At 35.5% G+C, this 11,308-nt stretch overlaps 1 protein-coding gene across 7 annotated transcripts in view; it reads right to left on the bottom strand.

The window, feature by feature from the left end:
• slc4a3 (solute carrier family 4 member 3) overlaps nt 1-11,308 on the bottom strand; it is a 208,743-nt gene that overhangs the window by 125,014 nt on the left and 72,421 nt on the right. The window lies entirely within an intron of this gene.

The raw sequence follows: 11,308 nt of genomic DNA, 5'->3' as shown, positions 1-11,308 counted from the left end.
TCTGAAGAAACTGGTTAGTTTATTTTTCTTCACAAAATACTTTGTCAAAAAATAAAATAAACATAATAATAATAATATAAAGTGTGTGTAGAGTTTTTCATGGTCATTTGCAGTACTGTATTTAGATGCACAGTAACTGATTTTTTCCCCAAATTCATAGTAAAATCTGCAGTAGCATACTGTTAATCATGTTCACAGTATGGAAATGTTGAGAATACATTATCATGCTGTGAAAACAGCAATATATACAGTAACACACTGTGCACAGCTTATACAGTAAACAACTGTTGAGAAATGCAGTATAATACCGTGAAAACAACAGAAATCGTTTACAGTGTAGGCTCTTGATAGGCTAGGAACAGCCTATCATTCTGCTATTATTCATATATTCTGTTAAAAGATTTTTGTGTTCATCCTTGCTACAAGCCAAAAAAAAAAGCACAAAAAAAAGAAAGAAATAAACCTAATTGAAACAATTTATATATGGCATGGCCATTAAAATACAATGGTCCTTAACCAGATATATATATATGTGTGTGTGTGTGTGTGTGTGTGTGTGTGTGTGTGTGTGTGTGTGTGTGTGTGTGTGTGTGTGTGTGTGTGTGTGTGTGTGTGTGTGAATGCGAGAGTGTATGGGTGTTTCCAAGTACTGGGTTGCAGCTGAAAGGGCTTCCGCTGCATAAAACATATGCTGGAAAAGTTGGCGGTTCATTCCACTGTGGTGACCCCTGATAAATAAGAGACTAAGCGAAAGGAAAATTAATGAATATTATTGCTCCTGCTGCAGCCATGGTATGGCAGCAAAGTTGCTTGATTATTATGCCAAAATCATAGTTAAGTTTCGGACTTGTCAACCTAGTAAATAGTTACTTTTCATTTTCTGTTGATCTTAGCGAACAATGTAACTACAGAACAGTAAGGCTGTAAATGGGAAAATTATGGCAACTCTTTTTTTTTTTTTTTGAGCGAGGTGCTACTAGTCTAATCCAATTCAATGGTTTATGCTAAGCTAAACTAAGATAAAAGTACTATCGACAGATAGTACTAAAAAATGGAAAAACTGTATGGAATTTTTTTTATAGAGCACACTTCGTACACAATGGTAATTCAAAGTGCTTTACATAAACATAAACAAATAATGACAGGCGAGGCAGTGGCTCAGTAGGTAGTGCTGTTGCCTCACAGCAAGAAGGTCGCTGGGTCGCTGGTTTGCATGTTCTCCCTGCCTTCGCGTGGGTTTCCTCCGGGTGCTCCGGTTTCCCCCACAGTCCAAAGACATGTGGTACAGGTGAATTGGGTAGGCTAAATTGTCCGTAGTGTGTGAATGTGTGTGTGGATGTTTGCGACCCCGGATTAATAAAGGGACTAAGCCGTCAAGAAAATGAATGAATAAACAAATAAATAAAAACATTTTATTAAATAAAAATAACATCCTGGTAGGCAATTTAATGTCAAATCTTTGTTACTGAAAGATGGTTGAAACAGGGGCAAAAATTTTTACACTGCACTGTCACATAGTTACAGATGAGGACAGTTTTCAGATGCTGTGTAGTATTGCACCTGCTTCAGTCATAGTGTGGCAACAAACTTGCCTGATTATTATGCCAGAATGAGAGTATTGTTCTTAGTGTCGACCTAGAAAATAGCTACTTTCATTTTCTGTTTATCTTAATGCACAATTTAACTTAAGAAGAGTTAAGCTGTTAAAAGGAAAATAAAAAAAATATTATTATTTTTTTTTTTTTGAGTGAGAGGCTAACGGTCTAAGCTAAGCTAAAAGTGCTATCGACAGACAGGCTGAGGTAGGCTAAATGGATTCAAAAATGGTAAAACTGTCTTGTTCATTTCGTACACAATGGTAAATCAAAGTACTGTACACATACTTGAACATAAACAAATAATAAAGAAATGTAATTCAAAAAAATCCCATGTAACATCTTGGCGGCCACCTTAATGTCAGAAATTTATTGACCTAGAAAACTTTTCATTATCTGTTAATTAGGTGCACGATGTACCTATAGAAGTGTTAAGCTTCAAATAGGAAACATATAATATTCTAGAAACTCTTTTTTTGACATTTTTGAGCGAGATGCTAATAGTCTAATCCGATTCAATGATTTATGCTAAGCTAAGCTAAAAGTGCTCCCACAAGACTTAAAGATCGGCTAAATGGATTTAAAAATGGTAAAATTCAACTGGTTAACTCTAGGAGAGTAGTAAAATGAGCTTATTTCCAAAAAGGGAGAGTGATCCTGTCACACCTCATTGTTCCCCATCTCTAAAATCTGTGCCTCGGAAATCTGTGAGAGCATGAAATTCATCTTCTTGAATTCTCTGTCAGGACCCTGTCAGCCTGAGGAACTGCTTGGCAAAGAGTGTTTGAGGAGCTATTCTGGAGCTCAGAGTGCTGTCTGAAAATACAGGTTTGCTTGTTTAGACTGCTCTGGATATCAGGTAACTGTAGAGGCCCACCTGAGCTCTTTGTGTGAGTACAGAATACTCATTCATTCAAGGAGTACCACTATTTAAAGTAAGCTCTGACCTTTCCAGGCAGCCAACGTCCTTGACTGACACTTCCAGCACTGTCTGAATTAGACTCAAAACAGCAAATAACAAAAAGTCATTTCAATTTGAGAAACAAATTAAATCTGAATTTATTTTAATTATAAAAATTTAAATGTGGCTTACACTTTAAATGAATACTTTAAATGTACAGCAAGTTAAGGATGAAGTGCATCCATGAAGTTGTTATTGCAGAATGAAGATAGACTTATTGGCAACTACACCACTGTTCCTGAATGTCCCAGCCAGAGCCCTGACTTAAACCCAATTGAGCATCTCAGGAGAGACCTAAAAATGGCTGTTCATCAACATTTACCATCCAACCTGACTAAACTGGAGACGATCTGCAAGGTGGAATGGCAGAGAATCCCCAAATCCAGGTGTGAAAAACTTGTTGTATCTATTTCAGTTGTTCTTTTTTAAAAACTGCAGAAATGTCATCATTCTGTGTTTTTCTGTCAATGTGGGGTGCTGTTTATAAACTTAAATGATTTTAGCAAATGGCTGTAATATAACAAAGAGTGAAAATTTTAAGGAGGTCTGAATACTTTCCATACCCACTGTGAATTTGGATGTGATCTTATTCACTGATGGATAGGATGATTGGAAATAATAATTCGTTTTAAGGTTAAAAACACTACAAATGCATCCATTCATTCTTAATATAATACTATATATTATCTAATTAATATAATAATAATTTATTTTACATGCAATTTATGAAATAGATACGTTTGTTTTAGCCTACTGTGGACTAATGCAATACCTGTTCATGTCAAACCATCATTCACTGTCCTCAATCCAGCTTGAGTGAACAAAACGTAACATTTCCCCTGAGCACTACAGACGCTCTCAGTGATCAGCGTCAAGTCTTTCTATAATGACAGTGACATTCATACATGTTCCCAGAACAAACAGGAACTCCAAGTACACATGGTCTGGCTGAACAAAAAGAATCACATTAAGACATTTGAATGATGTAAACAAAAGTGCATACAAAGCTTTCTGAAATGTTATTGTGTGTGAAACACATTTTTTTTAAATAAATTTTTCACTAGGAAATAATTCAGCAAACAAAACAAGACACATGTGGCTCTAGCATGAGTGCTAGAGAAGAGACTTTAGAAAAGCTTAAAGCTTAAAGATGCTGCAAAATGCTGATGTGAGTATAGAGTTCAATGGTATTGACATTTGAAATGAAACAATATCACTTTTCTGTAGTATCAATTAGGGGTGTGTAAGATGGGTTTTAACTACAGCGGTGTGAACTGTAGTTTTGCCAAATGACTAAAAAGTTATCAGCATGATGGTAAAAAAAACGGATCATTTCTAGTCAAACCATTCTTCTGCAATCTTATACTAAAAATTAAAATAAGGACAGTATTAATAGCTTAAAATGTAGGAGAGCGTTTCTATTATTTCATGTACTGTATTGCAATATGGAGCAAAGTGGAGGGCAACATTCCAGACTTCTTGGTTTTCGGTTTTAGGGTCACTGTTTCAATATGGTTAGGTACATGATTTGTTCAGTAATAAAACAAGCCACTGTCAAATAAAAACAAAGAAACCTTAAGCAAGGACAAAAAACAACAAAAAACAATACAAAATTAATAGAATGTAGCAAATACTAATAAAATAAACAGTGCTTAATGGGTATCTAAAAGTAGTTTTCAGTTATATAAACTAAATAATATAACCCCAAATACCAATTGTATACTGTATAAATGTAATCGCATTAATTAAATAAAGTTTAAGCATTATTGAGTCATATGGCTCATCAAGAGCAGAGTGGGGGTTTTATTTTATTATTATATATTTTTTTATTTTTTTGTTTGATTAATACTAAAAGCAAAGACAGTATGGAATAACATTTTTTTTTATGTTAAGACAATATGAATAGGTTAAATACAGCGGGTAAAATAAGTATTGAAGTATTAATTTTTCCTGGTAAATTATTTATAAAGGAGCTGTTGACACGAAATTGACTCAAAACCCTGATCTTCTTCAAGAATCTAGTTCTTATTTACTATTGAATTCAGGTCAGGTGATTGGCAGGCCATTCTATCAGCTTTATTTTCTTGTCTGAATCCAGTCGAGAGTTTCCTTGGCTATGCTTGAGATTATTTTCTTGCTGAAATGTTCACCAGTGTTTAATTTTCATCATCTATTAAGGTAGATGTTTGACTAAAGCTGCTAATATTTGCTTACACTGACGAGGAACAGGGGTGCTGAAAATTACTGAGAGATTTCAGCTGCTGTCTGAGCTTTCCATGTCTTTCTACACGTGTTCAATACCTTTTCTCTGTGTCATTTTAATTTATAAAACATAACTTTATTTCTAAATGAATTACTTTTTTTTCTTTGTGTGTGTGTGGAATAATTTTGTTTAAAACTTCAAGTCAACAGCACCTTTAGAAATATATTTTCTGTGAAAAATTGTGGACAATACGTATTTTGTTTGATGTACATGTCAAATAACGGCAAAATGCATATCATTAAAACATAGTCAATTATGTCTAACAGTAAAAATTGAATTCGGTGAAATATATAAAATTAGACATGCATAATTATTGCAATTATAGTTTATGTTGTACTATTTCTCGATATTGTATTGAGTACTGTGACTTATTAAAGTACTGTATCAAAGTTAGAAATTACAGTATTGCGACAGCACTAGATGGGAGATGAGACGGTTTGTTTATCCTTGTTATGGTGAATCATAGGCTTATAAACAACTCCATTAGCGTCATTAAAGAGCTTCAGGCAGGGACACATTTCTCTCCTTAAAAACAGCAGATCATCCAGATCACTGCTGGCATTTCACTATACAGCGCATTCACAGCGTCTGCCTGCACCACGGTACCAGCCGTGACTCACCATCACTATGGAAGAATAATTCATTACATATTTCTGAAGAGAGAGGAGATTGCACACAATAAGGGTCTGCTTCTTTTTCTTCAGGATTTCAAAATTAGGTCAACACCAGGTCAAATGTGCAGCTGGTCAGAAAAGGTTTCAATTTTTGTGATTAAAAGTCCGGGTTATTTCACTAATTATTACTTTAATAGTTCTTCTAAAGAAACATTGGTGATGTGTTGTCTAAATATGAATATTGACATGTGAAAACATTCTGAAAACCTAGTCATCTATACGTTTCTGGATATCGCGAATTATGTAGCCAGAGCTACGTACAACTGCATTTTGTCTTTAAAACGAACGCTACATGGTGATTTAATGCCATTCCATCGAGTCCAGTGAAGAACAGTTCCAGAAACCATCTTATAACCTGTATATTTATAACAAATCTGCACATACAATTTAACATCCAGATCTTTTTTGACTAACTGCATTTTTTTTATATTTATTTTGTGTTGTCACTTGTCACTTTATGTACACTGGAAGCTTCTGTAGCCAAATCAAATTTCTTTGTGTGTCAAGCACACTTGGCAATAAAACTGATTCTGATTCTGAGAACGCAGCTAAGACAAAAACAAAAGCCCAAAAATAAAATAAACAAGTAAATAACAGGGTGAGAATGTGGTAAACTCTGAAAATGTGTTAAAAACTCAGGGGATTTTTTTTTTCTGGATTGCTTTTCAAAACATTGCGGTAGGGTTAAGAGAAGGGGGTGGGTGGGTCAATCTGTGCTTTTTAAAATACTATTGGTTAGGTTTAGGGAAGGAAGAGGGTGGGGGATCGGTCGGTTGGTTAGTCAGTCAGTCAGTCAATCGACAGCAGCCTCTGGTGGATTTACATGAGAACAGCAGGCATGAATTGCACTCACATGAGAAATTTGTGATCTGAAAAAGCATAGACAGTGGCCTTTGGTGGATACGCAAAAATAAAAACTGCAAACAAAGCTCCTGGGATGTATTTTGCCCTCTCCAGAAATGTCTATAGGGATACATAATCGTTATGAGCCTTGGTTGGAGAACTACACATCTGTCACTAAACTGGACTACAAATACCATCTTGCACCTCACACACACCTGTTCCCGAGTGGTATTTTTTCAATGAAATCCTCTGAAACAGCTTTAGCAAAGAAACAGTTAAGCAAATTGAGGTATTAAACCCCATGTTGTAGAATTGACGATTCAAGAGATTTAATGGAGCGGTGAGATTTCCTAACTAGCATGCAGAGATAATGGGTTTAGTTTTTAAATGCTCTGTTCTTGTAAGGTGTTTTGTTTTAACATTGGTCTGACATATGAATGAACAATCTGCGAATAAATATGTCTTGTTTTGGTCATAAAACAGCAACATTATTAAAATAAATCAAGTCATAGTTTCAGCGTATTTGTATAGTCAGGATTAGTTTGCGAGCCATTTGCAGCACAGCAGAACTTTGTGCACACACACTGTCCACTAGGCTACATGAGACAGAGTGTTTCACACCCTGTCATTAAAATGCAAATTCGCCAGGTCTCAAAATGCTTCTGAAATGACCAATGCTTTAAATCGCTTTAATTACCTGACCTGGTGTTTCGAATCACCTTAGTCACCTGACCTAGGTGTTTTGGATCATGCTTTGGATCGTGTTTCGAAACACTTGCACTTTGGGATCTCGACACTGTGTCAAAACATCAGTTTCACGTTAGCCATCCCCAGTTTTTCCTTGCAGTGTTTCCTGACCCTGAACTTGAGTGTTGTTTATGGTATTAGCCGCCTGTACTGATCTCTTCGCCTGTGACCCGACTCCTCTTTTGGATTGCCCTTCACGTTCCCGTTCCCGTTTCCTTCTTGTGAACAAGGCCTCCCTGACTACTCTTGCTAATAAAGACTCTGCATTTGCATCACCAACTCCGTTGCCAGAACAGTATTTGTTACAATTTTCTTCTGGGGAAAGTCTTATTTGTTTTATTTCAGCTAGAATAAAACGTTTGGACACTTTTGGACTTTAGTGCAACAGTAAATATACAAAAGATCTAATATAAAAACAAATAGCACCTCAACTTAAAATACCCAGCAGGCAATCCCAACTTTACATATCTCACAGTTTGCTATGGAAATGTTGTCGTCAGCAACTTTGTAATGCCTCCAGACGGCAGACATATTCACGCTTTCCACTTCAAGCTGATTCCGCGCATTTAACCAATAGTGTAGCGTCTCTGCAACAAAGAGATGTCATGCCACATGCGTTGCTGTTTCTGTGTGAAGTCAAGAAAGAGCTCTAATCCTAATACATATATATTAAAATCCTGATCTGGAGGTAATGTCCGATTCCGATGAAACCGTGTGATTGGGCTCAATTTACGATCATGTGATCAGATCTGCACAAATCCTGAAAAATATCTAGTAAAATATTACTTACTGTCATCATGGCAAAGATAAAATAAATCAGTTATTAGAAATGAGTTATTAAAACTTTTATGTTTAAAAATGTGTTGAAAAAAATCTTCTCTCTATTAAACAGAAATTGGGATTAAACAGAATAACTCAGCGGGGCCAACAATTTGACTTCAACTGTATATATAAACTACTAAGTGCTTGAATTTACAAAAATGGTACTATATCATGATATAAATAGTTATGGGGATATGAGATGACTTGTATTGTGATATTAGACTTTTGTCATATCGTCCCGCCATACATCACAGCTTAACAAGCTGTCACCTTCAGTCCATCTCTTTCTGTACAGCAAATTTGATGTTGAAACTGCTGTAATGTGAAGATGGATATGTCCCCTGAGCAGGTGGCATCAGGACTGCGGAGGGCAGTGTTTACTCCAGCTGTGTACAGCACTATGAGATCATCTTCACCATGACAACATGAGCTCAGACCACCGAGAATAGAGAGAGAAGGTGGGGGGTCGTTCTCTGCTCGACCCATACTGTAAACACTGATAACTCTCGAGGATCTCAGGGGAACGATTAGAGCCAGACATATATTCCAGAGACAGTCCACCCTCTGCCACACCATCTAACATCACATACTTTAGTCAGAAAACAGAGTAAAGCTTGGGAAAATGTACATGGATTTACTGGATACAGACGTACAGTTGCAGGAAAGAAGTTTTTCAACACATTTCTAAACATAATAACTCATGTCAAATAACTGATTTATTTTATCTTTGCTATGATTACAGTCAGAATTTTTCGAGCTATTAGTATTCATCTTAAAGCGACATGTAAAGGCTTAACTAGGTTAATTAGGCAAGTTAGGGTAATTACCCTGCAGGCACAGGTTGTCAACATAATGTCATATTGACGTTGCAAATTTAAATGTAGTCAATCGGTCAGTCGGTCAGTCATTCAGTCAGTCATCAGTCAGTCAACAGCGGCCTCAGGTGGATTTACGCGAGAACAGCAGGTGCAAATGGTACTTGCGAGAAAAACTTGAGATCTCAAAAAGACTACTGCAAAAAACGTAGCTCCTGGGACGTGGTTGGCGTTCTCCTGAATTGTATATAGAGGTACGTTTTCAGAATGAGCCTGGGTTGGAGGTTTCTCATCAGTTTGAGAGACTGAGAGACTTTCACATACCATTTTTAGCATCTTCTACTTCTGCATGACTCATTGTGTGCAGCTATAAAAAAAAAAAATAAATAAAACAAACATTGCCTTGGAAACTAACTCACAAGTTTTAAGTAGGGATGCACTGCAATTAAAAATCTGTGCCAAAACCGAAAATTCTGAATGCACCTGGTCGTAAAATGAAAACGAAACAAAAAAATCTTTAATGTTTAAATATATTTTTAAAAATTGCAAGCAGCAAAAGCAAACATACTACTAACAAGTGTGGGCACAATTTTTGAGCTGACTTTGTGCAATTTATGCATAGATATGTTCAACTGTACATGAATATAATATCCACAAAGCGGAATATTGAGAAACTTTGAACTTTGACCATGGCATGCATGCAACAGCATGCAAACACAGGGCTCATATTTTAGACAGTTTTTCTCTTTAGAGCCCAACCCCCCACTCCCCCCCAAAAAAACTTCTAAAATTACTAAAAATAAATAAATAAATAAATAAATCTGAATCAATGCTAAATATAAATATCCAGGGGGAAATTCAACTAATAAAAATGACAACGGCACACAGCACTAAACAATTAAGCAAGCCCAACAGTTTGGTGTATGAAACTGGCTGCCTCTCCCACCTCTATTCACAGGGATCTTCACACATTTGCCTGTGCAGAGTGATTTCTGTGTTTCTGAGTCACCATTGTGGACTGCAATGCAGACGTAGAAATTCAGGCTGGTGGGATTAAACTGGTTTATTCCACACTGCATTTCTGGTGCATTTTATGATTACAGAATATTTTTACAAGTCTGTGAAAGAAGATTATTGCTGGGTAAATCTACTTCTGTCCTATGCTACCTGTTAATATGTGTATATAGTAGAAGTCAAAATAATTAGCCTTCCTGTAAATTAAAAAAAAAAAATATATATATATATATATATATATATATATATATATATATATATATATATATATATATATATATATATATATATATATATATATATATAAAGTGCTGTTTAGTATAGAAATGTTTTGATAACACTATTTTGATGGTCCATTTGAGTAATAGTAGACTGTCTGCTTAATATCTGTTGATACTGCTCCTTCAACAGACATTTAACTGACTATAAGAAACTTTGCAAGTACATGTCAATTCACACTAACCCCAACCCCAACCTAACGGTCTATTTATAATCGAATGAGAATTAGTTGGCATGTAGATGCAATGTAATTAAAATTCAACAAACGGACCATCAAAATAAAGTGACCGAAGATTTTTTCAAAACGTTTTTAAACATAATAGTTTTAATAACTATTTTCTAAAAACAGTATACATACCCTTTAATAGATGTTTTGCAAAATGCTAGCATTCAGCCAAAAGTGCAATTTAAAGACGTAACTAGCTTAACTAGGCAAGTTAGTTTAATTCGGCAAATCATTGCACAACAGTGGTTTGTTTTGTAGACAATCGAAAACAAAATTTACTAAGGGGAAAATATTATTTACCTTAAAAATACAACTTAAAACTGCTTTTAATCTAGCCAAACTAAAAGAAATAATACTTTCTCTGGAAGAAAACAAAAATATTATAGCAAGTATTGTAAAAAATGTGTTGCTCTATTAAAAATGACAGGAAATGTGCTAAATTAATTCTGAACAATTGATTGTTCCTATCAGAATCAACGGATCTATGTTAAGCTGCTTTAACACAATCTGCTTGGTTTAATACCTTGACTTCTAGTTGATCATTTGGTATCAGAAGTGGCTAATATGAAAGGCAAAGGCCTCTAGATTACTTATTTAACCAGAATAAAATATGATCATGACTTGATTTGTAATTATTAATTAAAACAGTAAGGTTTGACTTTGCTTAGACAAAAGTATTATCACTTTACAGAAATAATGTACAGTACAGAATATAAAGTCATGCTGCAGTGGAAAAAAGAATTAATATTGCGCATGACTCCCATGAGCTTGGAGGACTGCATCCACACATCTCTGCAATCGACTCAAATAACTTACTAATAAAGTCATCTGGAATGGCAAAGAAAGCGTTTGCAGGACTCCCAGAGTTCATCAAGATTCTTTGGATACCTCTTCAATGCCTCCTCCTTCATCTTAACCCAGACATTCTCAATAAAGTTAATCTCTGGTGACTTGGTTGGCCAATCCTGGAGCACCTTCACCTTCTTTGCTTTCAGGAACTTTGATGTGGAGGCTAAGGTATGAGAAGGAGCGCTATCCTGCTGAAGAATTTGCCCTCTCCTGTCGTTTG

This window comes from Danio rerio, chromosome 9 (genome assembly GCF_049306965.1).
Source record: "Danio rerio strain Tuebingen ecotype United States chromosome 9, GRCz12tu, whole genome shotgun sequence".
Classification (NCBI taxonomy): domain Eukaryota; kingdom Metazoa; phylum Chordata; class Actinopteri; order Cypriniformes; family Danionidae; genus Danio; species Danio rerio.
Note: the sequence above shows the minus strand (reverse complement) of the source record. Positions and strands in the feature narration are given on the sequence as shown.